The 23,887-nt window shown below is 32.4% G+C and overlaps 1 pseudogene; it reads right to left on the reverse strand.

The window, feature by feature from the left end:
* The window catches only part of LOC139843487 (uncharacterized), a 362,697-nt pseudogene that overhangs the window by 168,872 nt on the left and 169,938 nt on the right, over positions 1 to 23,887 (reverse strand).

The following is a 23,887-nucleotide window of genomic DNA, read 5'->3' on the forward strand; positions in this document are numbered from 1 at the left end:
ATAACTAAAAACAAGTTTATGATTGTTCAACGAATCAGGAAGATTAAACTCGAGATTTGTACCACCGAGATTAAGTTCGATGCGATTAGCCACCGAAAACTAAAACTCCTTATAGTCTTGATTGTTACCTGTGAGCTTATTAGCATAAGATCTTTCCTCCCAATTAGTTGGTTTAGATGAAACTTGGTTCCATGGAGCAGCCGGGAAGTCCACATAACTATCGGCGTTGAAGGAGCTTTTTCCATCATAGCACTCTGAACGGTTAGTAGCCCCTTGCTTTCTCTCCAACGCTTTGAAAGCTCGAATTCTCTTTCCGTTTATTTGAATGGTATTTAAGACCCTAGAAAATCTTTCATCATCGCGAATATCATCGAATCTAACGTATCCGAAGCGTTGGCCACTCGATAATCTCTTCCGAGCTAGATACACGTCTGTAAGAACACCATACTCTTCGAAAACTCCCCGGCAATCAGCTCTAGACCAAGTGTCCGGAAAGTTGAAAATCATAAACGACAAAATACGATTATAACATGACTTGTGTCACACCCCCAAATAGGGCATGGGGTATTTGTGACTAATTATATCAAATCACAGTTGTATAAATGAGAACGACTCTATATGAGATGTTTTATTGAGTTTTGCAGCGGAAGATAAATAGATTACACTGTATTTAGAATATTAAATGTCTTTGATTGATATGATATGTAATGAAGACTCCAAGCATTGCAAGCAATCATCATCAAAGCAGCAGATATACAGCGGAAGCAATATTTAAGTACCTGAGAATAAACATGCTTTAAAAAGTCAACACTAGGTTGAGTGTGTTCATAGGTTTATCATAAATCAATAGTTCAGTATAGTATTAGACCACAAGATTTAAGTTTAAAGTTGATTGATACCCATCATATCAAAGAGTTGCTGTTTGTAATATCGCGACTAAACAGAATTTTACCCCGAGACACCTTGAAAAGTCACTGTCAGTTTGAATCATTATTATGTAACCAAAGACCCGAGGTCAAATGATTAGACACGTTACTCTCAATAGCGCTATTCATAATAACTAAGTTTGCATTCACCAAGCAATTAACGATATTACGGCAGGGATTTAGCATGACAAAGCACGTATTCAACATAAAATTTTGAGTACTTGTGTGTAACATGTAAAACAGTTATAAAAGTTGTGCATGTATTCTCAACCCAAAAATATATAAAATGGGAGCAGATGAACTCACTATACGATACGATAGTTTGTAGTAAATATGCATATGATGGCAGTGAACAAGTACATAGTTGTGTTGACCTCGGATTCACGAACCTATATCAAGTATATATATCAACACATATACTCGTAATCGCACAAGTTTATATATATATATATATATATATATATATATATATATATATATATATATATATATATATATAAATTCATTAGTTATATCCTTTTTATTTTAATAATATATATGCTTCATATATATCTAAAAATATTAATTTGTGTTGTGTTATATGTATTAAATATATTTTCTTATATATATATATATATATATATATATATATATATATATATATATACCATTTGTTTGTTAAGAATAGTAATTATAATAATACTAAAATAATATTTGTAATGATAATAATAATAATACTCAATAATGATAATAATGTTTATGATTTCATTAATGGTAATAATAATGATATTAATACTTATAACAATAATAATAATAATAATAATAATAATAATAATAATAATAATAATAATAATAATAATAATAATAATAATAATAATAATAGTTTTAATAAAAATGAAAATTTTAATAATAACAATAAACAAAATTTAAATTTTTGGTAACAATACTTAATAATGATAATCATATTAATAATAATAATAATAATGATAACATTAATAATAATACTTATATAAAATGATACTAGTACTAATAATAATGATAATAATAATAATTTGTATTGTTTTCAAAATAATAATAATAGTAATAATAATTCTAATCATAATAATGATAATAAAAATGATAATAATAATAATGATAGTTAATAATAATACTAATAATCCTAATGATTTTAATAATAATACCTTTAAAGATGTTGGTAGTAATAATAATAATAATAATAATAATAATAACAATAATAATAATAATAATAATAATAATAATAATAATAATAATAATAATAATAATAATAATAAATGAGAAACTACCTTAATGAACTTTTCTAAAAAAAAATATTGCCATGGACGAGACTCGAACCCGCGACCTCTCGATAACCCGTCAACACTTTAAACCATCACGCTATATCAGTTTTTCTGATTATAATCCGTATCCTAATATATATTAAACCCCTTTTCTGATTCTTTCTTCTTCTTCTAACTCGAACGACTCAGGGAACCAATTAATCATATAATTCAATCATCTTAAACGGTTTTAGGATTTTCAGAATATCTAATCGACCTATATCAATCTTTAAATAAATTGAAAACGAACAATTATATAAAAAATTCAAATTCGCTGCTACTGCAGCTCGTTTTTTTTTAAATTATATTGATTGTGATTTTAGAAACGTTATAGACAAAGATTATAACACGAAATGTGTCTCAAATCATCTCTATAAAGTTTATGAATCATCAATTTATCTAAAAACATCAACAAAAACTTGAATTTTACGAAGAACAAATATTTGACTTTTGAAATTTAAAATTTTGACTTCAAAATTCACATTTGTTTTAAAGAATTGAAAGCTGCGTTCTTGCAGAAATATTGAGTGAAAGATTACTAACAAAACTGCATTATTACTTTTTGGTGTTAAATTCAAATTCGAAGTTTTTGAAAAATGAAGCAAGAACATAGATATCGAGCTGTTGATGGCTTTTTCTGTTTAATTTTTCAAATTGTAGTAATGGGTAACATCATTTATAGGTAGTAATCGAATTATTAAAGCCTGTTAAAGACGCTATGATCGATTTTTTTTATAGCAAATGAGTGTCGACTGGAATCACGATCATGAACAAAATATATAAAAATTAAAAGCAGATAATAAAAATATAAAAATAAAAGCAGAAGGGCACGATAAAAAAAATTAAAAAGAATAGAGATAGTGTTATACCTAAATTAGGTATCTGTATCTTTCATTTTATTTAGTTAAGATTTATAATTAATAATTATAATTATATTAATAATAATAATAATAATAATAATAATAATAATAATAATAATAATAATAAATAATAATAATAGTAATGCAAATAATAATAAAAATGATAAAAAAAACTTATTACTAATGATAATTTTAATAACAATACTTATTCTAAAAAAATATACTAATACTACGATAAATGAAAATAATAACTTTTATTATTTTAATAATAATAATAATAATAATAATAATAATAATAATAATAATAATAATAATAATCATAATGATAATTATAGTTATGAAATTAATAATAATTGGTAACTAATATTTTTATTAGTAATAATAATAATAATAACTATAATACTAGTAATACTTAGTAATAGTAATAATACTAATAATAATAATAACAATAATAATAATAATAATAATATTTGTAAATGATAATGATTAATGATATATTATTAAAAATGATATTATTAATAATATTAATATAATGAATCATTACTAATGCATAATTATTTATGAATAATTGTTCGTGAATTGTCGGAATTAGTTCGAAGTTAAATGATATCATGTAGAGGTTTTGTTTAAATTTTATCAGAAATTTTCCGGGTTGTTATAGTACCTACCCGTTAAAAGAAATTTCGTCCCGAAATTTAGTTGTTGCCATCAGTCAACGTTGTTTGTAAACAGGTGAGGATATTTTCGTTTTATTTGGTCTTCACGTTCCCAGGTATACTCGGAGCCTTACGTGAATTCCAACAGATAGAATATTATTTTGTTTCAAGAGTTTAAATCATACGAACCATAAATTATACAGGTTCTTTTATGAAGTGCATTCTATTATTAATGCGGAGGTTATCTAAAGGATTTAACAAGAGTGTCATTGATTAGGTTTTCTCAGAAAGAGATGATGACGCTATACAAGCATTTCAATACACATGAAATGGGTTATGAATAATAGTGAGCTTATTTAAACCTTGAGCGTTTATACCACAATATTAGGGTAGATAAAATAGAGAGGAGTTCGTGAAATCACGGTCATGAAGTTTGATAGAGATCGTCATTGTTTACAACAAGAATGATGAATATGAGTTGAAAAATAGAGTTTTATCACCATTGGGTAATATGGATGAAACAATTCGATTACAGGAAGAGTATAAACGAAGTTATCGTAAAAGATTGAAATGAGGAAATTAAATGTTCGCCTTAACTTTTGATGTAGTCACGATTGATTTCCGGAATTTAAGGAATTTAATGAAAATCTTCGTAATCTTTATGAGATTTGATTCTCCGGTAATCAAGGAAATTTAGATTTTCTTTAATTAAATGCGGTGAATTATCTCGATTGTTGTGTTTGGAATTTCGCTATAAATTCACTTCTTCCGTTTCATTATGTTCACCACTTCTATACTTTCTTCCTCAATTCATACTTCCAAAAGATTTGTCAATATGCTTCATCCAGTTCTAATTCTGGATACAGTCCTGACTTTTATATCGATCGTTCTTCTTTTTCATTTATCGCCGGAAGAGTCTGTTTACTTCTACTATGCTTTTGGATTTATTGTGTTTTTAGTTCTCCTGTGTCTTTATATTGCTATACACATTGATATACACGGTTTGTAATTTCGGTGTTGTTATCGGGCTTTATATTTTCCCTTATATGTCGAAGCTTCTTGCTTTTGTAAAGCAAGTAATGGTCCAGAATTCATAGGTATGAAGTTTCGAATGATCATAATATATAAAGTAAAAAGGAAAGGTAATAGCACGATTTGATTTGTCAAATTACTAGAATATTCGGAAAAGATAGAACTATCAATAAAATATGTTCTTGATATGTTTAGAGATTAAGTAGAATATAAGAGTTGTGTAACATGGTAAATGATGACTATAAAGTCTATGAATCATCATCTTTCATTAAAAACTTAGCATGACTTACTGTAATATAATCACGTTGGCCTGATGTCATTATATTATACTAACTCATGTTTCAATTCCCAACACTTCTTCAAAACATTTATTATTTAAACTTGGATTTTATAGAATATAGAAACTAATACAGTTTCCTTTATGATATAATAAAGATATCGCAAAGAGATTGATGGCGTGCGAGGTGTACGTATAACGACCCTCATTTTTCCATTCTATATTTTTTCAATATTAACTGCCCAAACAATATAATTAAAACTTAATGATCAAACTTTAATCAACAATTGTTAAGTGTTAAGAGTTAGAAAACATATTAATTAACTTTGTGCAATAATTGACAAGTTAATAAAAGATGAAAATAATAAACTGTTAGTCGACACTCGCTACTAATTAAAATTTATGCATTTATGTAATATTATAACTAATAACCTGTAAGTAATAAATAAAAAGTGACATTTATATAAATAATAAAACAATTGGGAACTAAATATATACAAGTCATGAATTAGTAAAAAGAAAATAATACTTATCATGTAGTAAATGTAAAAATAATAATAATAGTAATAGTAATAATAATGAGACTAAAAAAATCTTACATCCTTATGTTGACTAAAAATAAAGTGTAAACTAGTACATCCTTATGTTGACTAATTATAAACTAGTACCACCTATTGTTGACTAAAAATTATAAAACAAAATAAAATCATTAATTAGAACATCCTTATGTTGACTAACACTCTAATACTTGCACTATATAAACACCTAGTTTCTCATTCACAAATCACACCAAAATCCTCTCTCAAAAACAATCTCTCCCTCTCCCTCTCTTGTGATATTCGGATCTTCAAGCTTGTTCTTCGTATTCTTCAAGAATCTTCAAGGAGTTCTTCAAGATTTTCAAGGCTTTGATCTTCCATCTTCATAGTGTTCATCTTTTTTTTGTTAATTATCTTGAATCTTCAAAGGTATAACATAAACCCTAAACTATTTACATAAACTTTGATCTTTGTTAATTCATATTCATATTATAAACTTGTTATTCATAAGTATATACATAAACACACCTAGATTTATATATACATATATACATGTAAAAAAATATATTTTTATATATATATACATATATATACGAATTATATATATATATATACATATACATATTAAAACCTTAAAACTACTTATACTAGTACTTAACATGTATACACTATTACTATTACTAGCACCTATAACCTACTACTTATATTGTAGCACAAAAACATTTTGGGATATGTATTAGAGATGTATAGATCTTCGAACTTTCTTGACGAATGGTTTCTACGAGATTCTAGGCAGAGGGTTTGGATTTCCGATTTAAAGGGTCCTATGGCTCAAGCCCCTAGATCTAAATTAGCCATTCGAAGGGAAAGGGGTGATTGGAAGCTTATCTAATACAGCAAGTATCCTAAAATGGAAACACTCATAAAAGTAGAAACTCTCTAGTCATAGAAACTTAGTAAAATAAGAAACTTTCTAAAAATAGAAACTTTATAAAAATAGTAACTTACTAGGAATAGAAACTTAGTAAAACAAACTATACTTAAACACAACATGGGCAAAACACTTAACTACTCTTAAATGTCAATAGGTTGACTTTCCTGCTCACTCGTTCAACTCTCTATTCCGAGGAATAACTCTCTCTCTACTTACTAAGGTGAATTCATAGCCCCACTCTTTATTGCTAGCAAACTTATTTAATTTATTTGGGGTGAGACACATGCTGCTTTTACTATTTACAATTTAGACACAAGTACCAACTGCTAAAACTATGCTATACCCGGCTATGTCCGACTAAGTCCCTACAGTGATATTTTTAAGTGCTACGGCATGCTTATTTATTGGGGGTAGGCCTATCGGGAGTAACGTCCCCGATACATTTGACTCAGTCTTTGTATTACTTGATAATGAAATTTAAACCGACAAGGACAGACACAACTTGTCATGGGGCAAACTTGAACGTTTAGTCTAAATATCACGCACTGGCATAACTTTTGGATCTGCGAGATCTACTTTTTGATCCTGCGGGAGATCAACCTTACAAATTAAATCTTGTGGTCTAAAACAAACGGTCAAACTTATTTGTTAAACCTATGAACTTCACTCAACCTTTTGGTTGACACTTTAGCATGTTTTGTCTCAGGTGCTGTTTGATTCAAGCTCTTATACTTACTGCTTATGTGATGCTACTTGGACATAGGATCAAGAGATATCGCATTTATTACTTCTGCATGTGAACATTTCCATTATTGTTATTCCTATCATTGTAACTACGTTTCATTTTCCGCTGCGTGCTCAATAAAGTTTGTTTTATCATTTAGTATTGTTCTCGTATATTATAATATGTTGGTTGATTTGATATTAAGTCACATTTCACCCAGACCCTAACTGGGGGTGTGACAGATTGGTATCAGAGCAAACCAGGCTGTTATAGAGAACCAGGATTGCATTTTTATGTGTGCCTTACTTGTTAGCTAGGGTGCCTTAGCAATCTAGGAAACTATAACCTTTCCTGCCTTAGACTTAAAGCACTTAGGATTGTCGTATAATCTTAACAATTATGCTTTAATAAACTTGACTCAAAGATTCTAATCAAGGTCTCTTTCCTAATGATAGGATGTCAAGCTCAAGCATTAACAAGCCCAACAAAGCAACTCACAACCCTACCACCGAAGTAGGTGTTGGACACTCTTCAACTTCGAGACCAGTTCGAAGTCCTCTTTATAGTCCTGCTTCACCACCGCTGAATTATAGCCCGAATACTATTTTAGATTCACATGGGTCTCCTCAATACTACCCAACTCCGAGAACCCAAGATAAGGGAAAACGGCATGAAGAAGTTGGTCCATCAAGGAAGAGAGCCCGATCTCCTTTTTATGATGGTCCTAAGTATGAAATCATGAGATTACGAAACGATACCGAGAGAAACATTGAAGGTCTACTTCGCCACATGGAAAGAGTGGATCGTCGAATGAAGAAACTTATGAAAGAAAACGTCGAGCTAAGAAAGGAGTTGCTGATGCTAAAGTGCGAGGAAGAACGCAACACTCGCTGGGGAAAGCAATCACTTGCTTACCTCAAGGAGAATGTTGATGTCCGAATAAAAATGGAGAAAGGTCGAGTCGACGAACAACTTGCCATAAGAGAGTACAACACTAATGCTGTAAACAGTCGTGTTACCAACCTTTATGACAACTTCGAGTATCTCTATGAGAAACAAAAGACGAAAAATGAGAAAGTTGAGGAGTTTATGAAGAAGGTTGGAGACGAAATATGAAGACTACTTCAATCTTAATATTTCCTAGTTATTTTTCCTATTTTCCATCTATGTAAAGGCTGTGCCTTAAACAATTTCTATTTCCGAATCGTGTAATAAAGGCTTATTTAATGCCTCGTTCTAATAATATAAAGTGTTTTATTAATATCATGCGATATCAATACTTTAGTTTATTCATACTTGTGATTACTCAAACTTATAACTTGTTAAACTTATCAAACATATGTTCACTTTTATGTAGTGACATCATGGTTCGTTCAGCTGCACCTACCGTTAACAACGTTGTGTTAACTACTGAGCAATTCCAACAGTTACTCGCTGCTGCCCAAGGCAACGCCCAAGCTAATCATGCTAATACTCAACCAAAACCTTGTTCCTACAAGGACTTTACAAACTGTCACCCTCCCGCTTTTAAGGGAAACGAAGAAGCTGTCGAACTAGTTCGTTGGTTCGAAAAGATGGAATCTATTTTCCGTATTTGCAACTGTGGTGATGATGATCGAGTAAAGTATGCCACTAGCTCGTTGGGTGGTAATGCTTTAACTTGGTGGACTGCTTATGTCAAGTCCGTAGGAATTGATAATGCTAATGCAATTCCATGGGACGAACTCAAAAGTATGATGGTCAACAAATTCTGCCCAAGGAGTCAAGTTCAGAAGCTTGAAGCTGAGTTCTGGGAACTCAGGGTCAAGGGTACTGACATTGAGAATTATACCAATCGTTATCTGGAGCTTTCTACTCTATGTCCTGAAATGTTTCCTACTGAAGCTAGAAGAATTGAGCGGTATATTGAAGGTCTTCCCGAGGATGTTCAAGGGAATGTTATTGCTGCTGAGAAGGTTACTTTGGATGCTGTGATTCTCATGGCACAAAATCTCATGTTGGCCAAGAGAAGAAGGGCGTCGGCCAATAAGCAAGTTGAAACCAAGGGTAATGATGGTAAGAGGAAGTTTGAGCCGTCTCAAGGTTCAACTCAGAATTTTAGTAAAAAGCTTATGGATAGTACAAGGACGAATTATAAGGGCACTTATCCTTTTTGTGTTCGTTGTGAAAGGCATCACCCGGGGCAGTGCACTGCCACTTGTTCGTTGTGTAAGAAAGTGGGACACGTAGCTAAGACGTGTAGGACTCCTCCAAAGAATAAATCTATTGTTCCTGCCAAAGCTCCTCCTACTTGTTATACTTGTGGGGAAAAGGGACACATTAGTCCAAATTGCCCTAAGAAGAGAGATAATCCTGCTACTGGAGCCAATACTACTGCTGCAAAGGGTCGAGCATTTGTTATTACTGCTGCTGAAGCCCGAGATGAAGATGAGGTCATCACGGGTACGTATCTCGTCAATAATTGCTACGCAACTATTTTATTCGATACTGGTGCCGACCGAAGTTACGTATCTAATGAATTTTGTACCCTATTTACTGAAAAGCCTCAACCCTTAGAAACTAAACGATTAGTAGAAGTAGCCAATGGAAAGATCATGAAAGTTGATAAAATTTATAAAAACTGCAACCTAATCTTAGCCAGCAAAGAATTTAAGATAGACCTTTTGCCGGTCGAGCTAGGAAGTTTCGATGTCGTAGTTGGAATGGATTGGTTACGTCCATTAAGAGCTGCGATCATGTGTTACGATAAAACCGTTCATTTTCCATTAGGAAATGGAGAGACTCTTATTATCCAAGGTGAAAAGAGTGGTTCCAATCTCAATATTATCTCCTGTATTAAAACCCGCAAATACCTTATGAAAGGTTATCCAGCTATTCTAGCCCACGTTAATCTGATTGAATCGAAAGAGAAGCGAATTGAAGATGTACCAGTAGTTAAAGACTTTCCCGATGTGTTTCCCGAAGATCTTCCGGGTATTCCACCTCCTCGACAAGTTGAATTCCAAATTGATTTAACTCCTGGTGCTGCTCCTGTTGCTAAAGCACCATACCGTTTAGCACCTTCCGAAATGAAGGAATTATCCAACCAACTCCAAGAACTATTGGATAAAGGTTTCATTCGTCCAAGCTCGTCCCCTTGGGGAGCTCCTATTCTGTTTGTTAAAAAGAAGGATGGTACATTAAGGATGTGCATTGATTACCGCGAACTTAACAAGCTTACTATCAAGAACCGTTATCCGTTGCCACGTATTGATGATCTATTTGACCAACTTCAAGGGTCAAGTGTTTATTCAAAGATTGATTTAAGATCCGGTTATCACCAACTCAAGGTCAAGGAATCCGATATTCCTAAGACTGCTTTTCGCACTCGTTATGGGCACTATGAATTCTGTGTCATGCCTTTTGGTTTAACTAATGCTCCTGCCGTGTTCATGGACCTCATGAATCGTGTTTGTAAACCGTATCTTGACAAATTTGTCATCGTATTCATTGACGACATCTTGATCTATTCGAAGAATGAGAAAGAGCATGAGCAACATTTGCGCATGATTCTTGAACTCTTACGAAAGGAACAACTTTATGCTAAATTTTCTAAGTGCGAGTTTTGGCTCAAAACCGTACAATTTCTCGGACATGTTGTTGATAGAAACGGAATACATGTCGATCCAGCTAAGATTACTGCTATTCAGAACTGGGAGATACCAAAGACTGCAAAGCATATTCGTCAATTTTTGGGACTTGCCGGTTACTATCGAAGGTTTATAAAAGATTTTTCTCTCATTGCCAAACCTCTTACAAAGCTGACTCAAAAAGGGAAGAAATTTGAGTGGTCCGAAGAACAGGAATCTGCTTTCAAGATTCTGAAGGAGAAGTTGACCACAGCCCCGATTCTTTCTTTACCTGAAGGTACCGACGACTTTGTTGTTTACTGCGATGCCTCAAAGCATGGCTTTGGTTGTGTTTTAATGCAACGAGAGAAGGTTATCGCCTATGCATCTAGACAGTTGAAGAAACATGAAGTAAACTATACCACACATGACCTAGAGTTAGGTGCCGTGGTATTTGCATTAAAGATATGGAGACATTATCTCTATGGTAATCACTTTACGGTGTACACTGACCATAAAAGTCTTCGACACATCTTTGATCAAAAACATCTGAATATGAGGCAAAGTCGATGGCTCGAGACATTGAACGATTATTATTGTGAGCTGAAATATCATCCTGGCAAGGCGAATGTAGTTGCCGATGCCCTTAGTCGAAAAGATGATATTAAACGTGTTCGTGCTTTAAACCTAAAAATCAAATCGAATCTTATTTCACGAATCTGTGAAGCTCAATTGGAAGCTATTAGACCGACACTTATCGAAGGTGAAGGACCTATTGGTTTTGAGAACCAACTTCAAGTGAAAGCTAATGGTACACGGTACTTTGGCAATAGAATCTGGGTTCCTCGTTTTGGTAATCTTCGCGAACTAGTCTTGGATGAAGCACATAAGACTAGATATTCTATCCATCCCGGTTCCAGTAAGATGTATCACGATGTGAAGGAATTCTACTGGTGGCCTAACATGAAAGCCGATATTGCTACTTATGTTAGTAAGTGTCTCACTTGTTTGAAAGTCAAGGCCGAACATCAAAAGCCTTCTGGTCTGTTGACACAACCCGACATTCCGCAGTGGAAGTGGGAAGGTATCACTATGGACTTCGTTACTAAGTTACCTAAGACTTCGAACGGTAACGATACTATTTGGGTCGTAGTTGATCGTCTTACTAAATCTGCACATTTCATACCGATCAAGGAAACCGACAAGATGGAGAGATTAGCACAGCTTTATATTAAAGAAATCGTCTCACGTCATGGTGTTCCTATCTCGATCATTTCTGATCGCGATAGTCGATTTGTTTCTAGATTTTGGAAAACTTTACAATCTGCTCTTGGAACTCAACTCGACATGAGTACAGCTTATCATCCGCAAACCGATGGTCAAAGTGAACGAACCATTCAAACTATGGAGGATATGCTACGTGCGTGTGCAATCGATTTCGGCAAAGGATGGGATAGACATCTACCTTTGGTTGAATTTTCTTATAATAACAGTTATCACTCCAGCATTAAGGCTGCACCTTTTGAAGCTTTATATGGACGGAAGTGTAGATCCCCTTTGTGTTGGGATGAGCTTGAGGACAGACATTTAACTGGTCCTGAAATTATTCACGAAACTACCGAAAAGATCGTTCAAATCAAGCAACGTTTAGAAACTGCCCGTAGCCGACAGAAAAGCTATGCCAATAAGAAACGAAAAGACATCGAATACCAAGTTGGAGATAAAGTCATGTTGAAAGTATCCCCTTGGAAAGGTGTTGTCCGCTTCGGTAAGCGAAGTAAACTCAGTCCACGATATGTTGGACCATTCACAATCATTGAAAGAGTCGGTCCCGTGGCATATCGATTAGAACTGCCAACCGAACTTAGTCAAGTACATGATGTGTTTCATGTCTCAAATCTTAAACGGTGTCTTGCCGATGACACACTCGTTATTCCTCTGGATGATGTCCGCATTGATGAGCAAATGCACTTCGTTGAAGAACCTATAGAAATCATGGAAGGAGAGGTCAAACAAACGCGTAAAAGCAATATACCTATCGTTAAAGTCCGGTGGAATTCGCGTAGAGGCCCCGAATATACCTGGGAACGCAAAGACCATATGAAACGGAAATATCCCCATCTCTTCTCAACTGCTGATGCAAACGAGAAAACTACCTAAAAACTTCGGGACGAAGTTTTCAATAACGGGGAGGTACTATAACGACCCTCATTTTTCCATTCTATATTTTTTCAATATTAACTGCCCAAACAATATAATTAAAACTTAATGATCAAACTTTAATCAACAATTGTTAAGTGTTAAGAGTTAGAAAACATATTAATTAACTTTGTGCAATAATTGACAAGTTAATAAAAGATGAAAATAATAAACTGTTAGTCGACACTCGCTACTAATTAAAATTTATGCATTTATGTAATATTATAACTAATAACCTGTAAGTAATAAATAAAAAGTGACATTTATATAAATAATAAAACAATTGGGAACTAAATATATACAAGTCATGAATTAGTAAAAAGAAAATAATACTTATCATGTAGTAAATGTAAAAATAATAATAATAGTAATAGTAATAATAATGAGACTAAAAAAATCTTACATCCTTATGTTGACTAAAAATAAAGTGTAAACTAGTACATCCTTATGTTGACTAATTATAAACTAGTACCACCTATTGTTGACTAAAAATTATAAAACAAAATAAAATCATTAATTAGAACATCCTTATGTTGACTAACACTCTAATACTTGCACTATATAAACACCTAGTTTCTCATTCACAAATCACACCAAAATCCTCTCTCAAAAACAATCTCTCCCTCTCCCTCTCTTGTGATATTCGGATCTTCAAGCTTGTTCTTCGTATTCTTCAAGAATCTTCAAGGAGTTCTTCAAGATTTTCAAGGCTTTGATCTTCCATCTTCATAGTGTTCATCTTTTTTTTGTTAATTATCTTGAATCTTCAAAGGTATAACATAAACCCTAAACTATTTACATAAACTTTGATCTTTGTTAATTCATATTCATATTATAAACTTGTTATTCATAAGTATATACATAAACACACCTAGATTTATATATACATATATACATGTAAAAAAATATATTTTTATATATATATACATATATATACGAATTATATATATATATATATACATATACATATTAAAACCTTAAAACTACTTATACTAGTACTTAACATGTATACACTATTACTATTACTAGCACCTATAACCTACTACTTATATTGTAGCACAAAAACATTTTGGGATATGTATTAGAGATGTATAGATCTTCGAACTTTCTTGACGAATGGTTTCTACGAGATTCTAGGCAGAGGGTTTGGATTTCCGATTTAAAGGGTCCTATGGCTCAAGCCCCTAGATCTAAATTAGCCATTCGAAGGGAAAGGGGTGATTGGAAGCTTATCTAATACAGCAAGTATCCTAAAATGGAAACACTCATAAAAGTAGAAACTCTCTAGTCATAGAAACTTAGTAAAATAAGAAACTTTCTAAAAATAGAAACTTTATAAAAATAGTAACTTACTAGGAATAGAAACTTAGTAAAACAAACTATACTTAAACACAACATGGGCAAAACACTTAACTACTCTTAAATGTCAATAGGTTGACTTTCCTGCTCACTCGTTCAACTCTCTATTCCGAGGAATAACTCTCTCTCTACTTACTAAGGTGAATTCATAGCCCCACTCTTTATTGCTAGCAAACTTATTTAATTTATTTGGGGTGAGACACATGCTGCTTTTACTATTTACAATTTAGACACAAGTACCAACTGCTAAAACTATGCTATACCCGGCTATGTCCGACTAAGTCCCTACAGTGATATTTTTAAGTGCTGCGGCATGCTTATTTATTGGGGGTAGGCCTATCGGGAGTAACGTCCCCGATACATTTGACTCAGTCTTTGTATTACTTGATAATGAAATTTAAACCGACAAGGACAGACACAACTTGTCATGGGGCAAACTTGAACGTTTAGTCTAAATATCACGCACTGGCATAACTTTTGGATCTGCGAGATCTACTTTTTGATCCTGCGGGAGATCAACCTTACAAATTAAATCTTGTGGTCTAAAACAAACGGTCAAACTTATTTGTTAAACCTATGAACTTCACTCAACCTTTTGGTTGACACTTTAGCATGTTTTGTCTCAGGTGCTGTTTGATTCAAGCTCTTATACTTACTGCTTATGTGATGCTACTTGGACATAGGATCAAGAGATATCGCATTTATTACTTCTGCATGTGAACATTTCCATTATTGTTATTCCTATCATTGTAACTACGTTTCATTTTCCGCTGCGTGCTCAATAAAGTTTGTTTTATCATTTAGTATTGTTCTCGTATATTATAATATGTTGGTTGATTTGATATTAAGTCACATTTCACCCAGACCCTAACTGGGGGTGTGACAGTACGTGAAATACTATATATTTTTTATACGAAAAGTGATACAGATTACACAAGTTTTAATTATTTATTTACAGATGGGATATACCTAAACCTTGCTACAACACTATAGGCAGTGTACCTAATCGTAGAGTAGTGTAGTTTTTAGTAAGTCCGGTTCGTTCCACAGGGAGATGGCTTATTTCACACTATATTTTAAATAACTATATTTGTACAAAATATATATAATTATATATAATAATATATAAAAGGGGGTTTACCGTTTAATGACCGGTTTGTCGATTTTATATTTTAAGTCACAATTAAAACCTAATGCAAAATATAAGTGACGATAATTAAAGTGCGTAAAATAAATAACAATATAATAATTATGCTTATTTAAACTTCCGTAACCATGATGTTTGACGTTTTGATTATTTATTACCCTGGGTTAATTATCCTTTGTCCTGGATGTATTTGAAACCTATCTGGTTTTTGTCCATAATAGTTCATCGGTCATAATTATAAACTGATCGGCAAATTTAACCTTATACCCGAAGTTAAATATTCCAACGAACTGGGGATTCGAACTGTAACAAGGTCTTAATACTTTGTTTAATGAATACACCGGGTTAACGACTGTGTGTAATCCAAGGTTTTAATACTTTGTTAACAATTACACCAATTACCCTTGAATGTAATCCACCCCTATTTTAATTAGTCCAGTAACTATTAATCCATCCCCGTGTCCGGTCAAATGAACAATAATTCGTACTTATAAATATCCCGCCCATCGTGTCCGATTAAGCGTATGTGGTTATATATAGATACGTCAAATCATAACCTTTATATTAAATTAATGAGGTATCATTTATTTAATATAAAGCCCATTAATAGCCCATAGTCTAATTTCCACAAGTGTCAATCTTTTGTGCAAACCCCAATTATGGTACAAAATCCAATAACCCAATCTTAATATTTAGTCCAACATCACGATTACTTCGGCTCAAATAAGCATAATAATAACTTAGTTACGAGACATTAATTTAAAAAGGAGAACATAACTTACATTGAGTATTTATCGCGTAGCTTTACACAGACAGAACTTTGACTTTAAAACCCGTAAAATAACTTTTACATAACCCAAACTAATCTAATATAAAACTAACCTATTATATATATATATATATATATATATATATATATATATATATATATTATACTAAACAGAGGGAGTAATATATATATATATATTTTTTTGTGTATAAACTCGTCGGATTTCGTGGCCTTTTATAGGCAGATTCTGAAATTGCTGCTCCGAAATCGCGAAGCAAATGTGCCTTCCAGCTCCGAGATCGCGAAGTAACGCACTCCAGCTCAACAACTTTTGGCCATTTGCTTGTCGACGTTATTTAATATAATATATAATATATAAATACTTTATATAATTATTTAAATATTATATTATATTCTTGTGCATAGTAGACTTGTAATTTTTGGTCCGTTGCGTCGGGCGTTGATAGTTGGCTCAGGTGCCGGTTCCGAATTTTTGAATGATTTTTCGTATAATTTAATATCTTGTACTCTAGTAATTTTTAGATGTTTCTCATCAATAAATAGAACCACTTGGATTGTATCTTGTACGTTTGAGCATTTTGGACGTTTTTGTCTTCGAATCTTCGTTTTCGCCTTTTGTCTTCGCACTTATTTAATATAAAAGAATATTACTTGAAAATAGAACAATTGCAACTGAAAACTTTACATATTGGAAGGATATTGCTACTAAATATATGTTCATTTGGAGCACTATCAAATATCCCCACACTTAAACGTTGCTTGTCCTCATGCAATACATAACTTGAAATTAAATCACACGAATCACTTCTTTATTCTTCACACTTTATACATCAGTGATTTTGATACGGCGGTATAGATAATGATAGTAACGTTGTGGTTTACAGTCCCACATGACTATGAAAATTTAGATCCTTTAAGGAAATTGAATCTTTATGAAAACATTTGATCTTTTGAAAATTTCATTCTAGCTTTTGCCCTAGATAAGTTTTCCGGAATAACCCTTCACCGATGTTGCAAAATATTTTTGTGGGTTTTGTGGGTTTCAGATTTGAAAATTTTAGCTCAACACTTGCGGTTTTGTGTTATCCACTTGCTAACCTTGTATTAGGAAAGCAACACGTCCAGTTTACTTGTCCCGTATATTACGTTTATGCAAACTACCGTCCGGTTGTAAAGGAAAGCGATGAACAAGAAACTGTTAAGGCAATGTCTAATGACATGCATTTGTTCATGGTCTAAAACTTGTCGGATGCTATTACTATCCTTTGTAGGAGCAATAGTAAAGATCATCCTATAATTTTTCGATCTGGCACAAGGTCCTGTCTTCGACCATGCTATGAAACCACCGTTCTTACGGTTGACACCCGATTTGGTTCGGGTGACCTAATGAATTCCAGGTGAATTCTCAGGATTTTACGTTCAATGGTAATGAACGCATTGAAAATGGGTTTTCAGAAAACAAATCGGTTTTATTTTTGATCAAAATATTTTCTTGTTCAAGCTCGAGTTTAGATATCATTGAATTCCATGAGTTTGTAATTCTCAATCTTTAAGGTCAATCTCAAGGATTGAGTAATATCAGGCTTAAAAGCTGATTTTTAATCTTTAAGGAGATTATACTTTCTGGGGGTCTGATTCATTAGTCTTATCAAGCTAATTTGCACGGCGCCCTCCCCATTTTACGAGACAGATCCTCTCATAGATAGGATAAGTCTGACCACATGGCGACCCTGTTTGATGCTGAGGTTCGTGGATTTCCTGCTGATTTTAGAGATGACTTTTCTAGATTTTTCGTCAACCTACAGCTGGTCTGGACGACAACTTCTTGACCTAAATCAAGAAGCGCGTGTCTTTTTCGGAAGACTTTACTTCCTTTTAATGATGGAATTGATTCATCGTGTAGATCCATCTTTTCTTTTCTTTCATCGGGTAAAACAGTTAATTTAGTCCAAAACAAAAGCACCTGCAATAACTTTACAGAAACATGTGATAGATAGTTCTTAATTGAATAACTTGGTACATTCTCCCCACACTTGACTTTTTTCATGCTTCTTTTTATATCCTAATAAATAAATTCAAGCGTTTTAGTTGTTTCTCAATTTATGTCCTTTTCGAGGTAACAACAATTTCGGCATTAACACCTAGTTTTATCGTTCATAAATATGTATAAATATGATTTTGAATTCATTTAGTTGAAAAATTTTAAAATTTTCACAATATTTAGAAAATAAGCCAAGTATAAACCCGAGAGAATTTATAACCCTTCTCCACACTTGAGATCATGCAATGCCCTCATTTGCATGAAATCAGACTCTAATTATAAATTCATGAGGGTGATTAGTGTAGAAAAGTGATTAATAATACCTAGTTTGTAATTACAAAACTCGTCGAATGATAGATGGTGCACCTCATCGTTCATTCCTTCTTGCTTTATCACACATGTTTTTCTTCAAGAATGGTTGCTTTTCTGAACTGTTTGCTAATTTTTGAAAATGCATCTTTTACCCTTACTAATTATGCATTTTTATTAACGAGTTATGCACTAACCCGAACCCCTAATTTAATGTTAAGTGGGGTTAGACTTCCCCACACTTAGCTGACGACATGTGAAGTCAGTAGAATAAGTTCCACGAATTAAAATAGTGAGCAAGTTATTTACATATCGGGTGGTATAAAATATATCAATGGGTTTAAAGTTTAGACCCACCCGATCGTCACTACTTAATTCTTTTTTAAGTGTAGCTTTTAGTAAATGGATATGTCTCTTTTCTGGTTCTTGGTCAAATGGATCGATATACACCGACATACATACTATAGGGTGGACAATTCCTAACATTTCCTTCCGTTTATTCTCGGGATTAAAGTTTTCACATCTATTACCCAATTGGGTGAAATAAAAGGTGTCATTATCTATTACAGCTCGTGGTTCATCTTCGGTAGATGACTCGTCTATTGAGAATATTGGGTTGGAAGGTTGTGGCTGGATCGAAGTAATTTCTTCTTCATTAACGGTCCTTAATGGTTCCACCACTTTGGTCTCGGGGGTAAAATTTTCAACGTTATTGATAATGCTAAAAACGAACATATATTTCATAGCATTATTCCTCAAGAAAGACAAGCTTTTAGTTGCAATTGTTCTATTTACAAGTGATATTCGTTTAAATAATAAAAGGTGAAGACAAAAGACAGATTCGACGAATTGAAGACGCAAACGACCAAAAAGCTCAAAAGAACAAAAGACAATCAAAGAGGTTCCAATTATTGATAAGAAACGTCTCGAAATTACAAGAGTACAAGATTCAAAATGCAAAATACAAAATATAAAATTGTACGCAAGGACGTTCGAAAATCCGGAACCGGGACCAGAGTCAACTCTCAACGCTCGACGCAACGGACTAAAAATTACAAGTCTACTATGCACAAGAATATAATATAATATATAAATAATTATATTAATTATTTATATTTTATATTTATATATAAAATCCGTCGGCAAGAAAGACTCCAAAAGATGTGAGCTGTAATTTCAATCTCCGCGACTCGCGGAGTTTGAAGGCAAAATTCACCGCGAGTCGCGGAGCCCCAAAAATCGAAAATCCCTATAAAGCCAACCGAATTCTGATCACAATTCATAATCTATATTCTCTCTTCTCTCATATATACATAAAATATATATATATAATTTATATTTTAATTTTAATTTTAATTATAATTCTAATAATAAGGGTATGTTAGAGAATATTGTAAGGGTGTAAGTCGAAATTCTGTCCGTGTAACGCTACGCTATTTTTAATCATTGTAAGTTATGTTCAACCTTTTTACATTAATGTCTCGTAGCTAAGTTATTATTATGCTTATTTAAAACGAAGTAATCATGATGTTGGGCTAATTACTAAAATTGGGTAATTGGGCTTTGTACCATAATTGGGGTTTGGACAAAAGAACGACACTTGTGGAAATTAGACTATGGGCTATTAATGGGCTTTATATTTGTTTAACTAAATGAAAGTTTGTTAATGTTAATATAAAGATTTACAATTGGGCGTCCCTATAAATTACCATATACACTCGATCGGACACGATGGGCGGGGTATTTATATGTACGAATAATCGTTCATTTAACCGGACACGGGAATGGATTAATAGCCACTAGAATAATTAAAACAGGGGTGAAATTACATTCAAGGGTAATTGGTGTAATTGTTAACAAAGTAGTAAAACCTTGGTTTACACGCAGTCGATAACCTGGTGTATTCATTAAACAAAGTATTAAAACCTTGTTACAATTCGAATCCCCAATTAGTTGGAATATTTAACTTCGGGTATAATAATAATTTGACGAGGACACTCGCACTTTATATTTATGACTGATGGACTGTTATGGACAAAAACCAGACGGACATATTAAATAATCCAGGACAAAGGACAATTAACCCATGGGCATAAAACTAAAATCAACACGTCAAACATCATGATTACGGAAGTTTAAATAAGCATAATTCTTTTATTTCATATTTAATTTCCTTTATTTTATATTTAATTGCACTTCTAATTATCGCACTTTTATTTATTGTTATTTAATTGCACTTTTAATTATCGTACTTTTTAATTATTGCAAGTTTATTTTATCGCACTTTTATTATTCGCAATTTCATTATCGTTATTTATTTTACGCTTTAATTTAAGCCTTGTATTTATTTTATATTTTACATTAGATTTTAACTGCGAATAAAGTCTTAAAATCGACAAACCGGTCATTAAACGGTAAAAACCCCCCTTTATAATAATAATATTACTTATATATATGTTTGTATTTTTATAAAAGTAAATTAATATAGCGTTGAGCTTTGTTTAAAGATTTCCCTGTGGAACGAACCGGACTTACTAAAAACTACACTACTGTACGATTAGGTACACTGCCTATAAGTGTTGTAGCAAGGTTTAAGTATATCCATTCTATAAATAAATAAATATCTTGTGTAAAATTGTATCGTATTTAATAGTTTTTCCTAGTAAAATATAAACTATTTCGTATACACCTCGCATAACATCAAGTATTTTTGGCGCCGCTGCCGGGGACACTCTTAAACGCCGGAAGCGCAACGCTAATATAAAAAAAAAAAGATTTTTAGTTAACTTTTATTAAAATTCGTTTTTATAAAAATACGTTTTAAAAATTCGAAAATATAAAAAGAAAAACAAAAATTTATATATTTTTAAGAGTTTGTTAAAAGTTTTATAAGTTTCTTTATCTTTATTTTAGTTTATAATAATATAAATTTTATTAAATATCTTTTATATATAGAAAAAAACAGAAAACAGAAAATAAAAAAAAAAAATAAATAAAGAAAAAACGCGTCGAATATTTAAACCTGTCAGCTGAATTCTGGAACCCCGCGACTCGCGGGGTTTGATGCTTTAATTGCCGCGACTCGCGGAGCTTCTCTGACAGGCGACAAAAAACCCTAAACCAGCATTAATTACGGGTATTAATTAATTATTATTATTATTTAACCCTAATAATTATTATTATTATTATTAGTTTTATTTTAAGATTTACTTTTTATTTAATTTGTATTTTTAGTTTAATTAATTTATTTAAATTGTAAAATTAGTAGTTTTATTAAATAAATAATATAAAAATAATATTTTTATAAAAATTGTACTTTTTACAACTTTTTATATATTTTTATATTTTGTCCCTTTTTAATCGTTGTAGCATAACTTTTGTATTTTTAAGCTCATATTTAATTTTAAACTTAGTTTTTGCCATAGTTATTTTTACTCCTAGATTTTTAGGCTTTGTCGTAGAATTCCTTAAGTGCTTTTTCTTTAGACTAAGATTTAGGTACTTTAGAATTTTGCGACGCCTTTTTAAGTTTTAGTTTCTTTTTAAGTTATTTCCATTTGGGATTTAGTTTTTCCTGTAAGCTTTAATATTTTTAGACCTTTTACTATGTATCAATTATCATTTCAATTAGTAATCTCAATTTGCGATTATAATTTTAAGTTAGTTGTAGTAATAAGGTTAGGTTAGTCAAGTATTTTTAAGTTTTTATAAGTTTCTTTTGTTTTTCCGTCACCTTTTATTTTTCAACCATTTTTCGTTTTTCGACCTTTTTCGACGAACTCTTTTTCTCTCTTATTTCTCGCCATTCTAGTTTTTAGGACTTAGAATTTTTTCTACTTCTTATCTAAATTTCTTAAAATTACGAAAATTTATTTTAAGTGGTTAAATTAATAGACATCAAAATTTTCTGGTTCGTAGTAATAGTTGGATTTGTACGTGGACCGGGTTATTGGAGCCAAACAGTCCTCAATTATATTGAGACCAAACGAATCCTGCCCCTCTGCTGCATCTTTTGGCTATTCGAAACGTGGGCAAAATCAGAAAAGTCTATTGATTGGATAACTTATTATAATTTTTCTTTCCTTTTAAAAAAACTAATAGGATATTCAGTGAATGCACCGAGCAAGACGTTCATCACCTTTTGTACGTTCACCACCTGTAACTAGATCAAGACATTTAGCAAATATAACCGCCGTTGATTTTTCTTTAGAATCGTCATCCAGTCGACCAAGTACTTCAGTTCAAATTTCCGATAATCCATTTTTTGAACCCAACCTCACAATTGAGAATCCGGAAAATATTCAGGAACGGTTCATAGATCCTGAACCATTAAACTTTCCTCCGGAGCCACCAATCATTCAAACAGAGATTGTTGAGGAACGAACCATTAAATCAGAATCATCTAGTGATACCGATTCAACAAATTCAATTATGGAGAATCTGGAACCTTTAAGTATGGAAGACCGAATGAGAGCTAAACGCACTGGCCAAGGTCACGCAATTACTCATCCAGACATTAATGCGCCAGATTATGAAATCAAAGGACAAATTCTACACATGGTGACTAATCAATGCCAATTTAGTGGTGCGCTGAAGGAAGATCCAAATGAACATCTACGTACCTTTAATAGGATCTGCACACTATTTAAAATACGAGAAGTGGAGGATGAACAGATATATCTCATGTTATTTCCCTGGACTTTAAAGGGAGAAGCCAAAGATTGGTTGGAATCGTTACCTGAAGGGGCGATTGATACATGGGACGTTTTAGTTGACAAATTTCTTAAACAATTCTTTCCTGCATCTAAAGCCGTAAGACTTCAAGCAGAAATTGTTACGTTCACACAGAAACCAAATGAAACTCTATATGAGGCGTGGACAAGATATGGAAAGTTGTTAAGAGGATGTCCGCAACATGGTTTAGACACCTGTCAAATAGTACAAATATTCTACCGAGGATGCGACATCACTACAAGGAAAGACATAGATATAGCAGCTGGTGGTTCTATTATGAAGAAAACCGAAACTGATGCTTACAAAATTATTGATAACACTGCTTCCCACTCACATGAGTGGCACCAAGAAAAAGATATCATTAGATCATCTAAAGCAGCTAGAGCCGATTCTAGCCATGACTTAGATTCCATTTCCGCAAAGATAGATGCTGTGG

Source organism: Rutidosis leptorrhynchoides, chromosome 1 (assembly GCF_046630445.1).
Source record: "Rutidosis leptorrhynchoides isolate AG116_Rl617_1_P2 chromosome 1, CSIRO_AGI_Rlap_v1, whole genome shotgun sequence".
Lineage (NCBI taxonomy): Eukaryota > Viridiplantae > Streptophyta > Magnoliopsida > Asterales > Asteraceae > Rutidosis > Rutidosis leptorrhynchoides.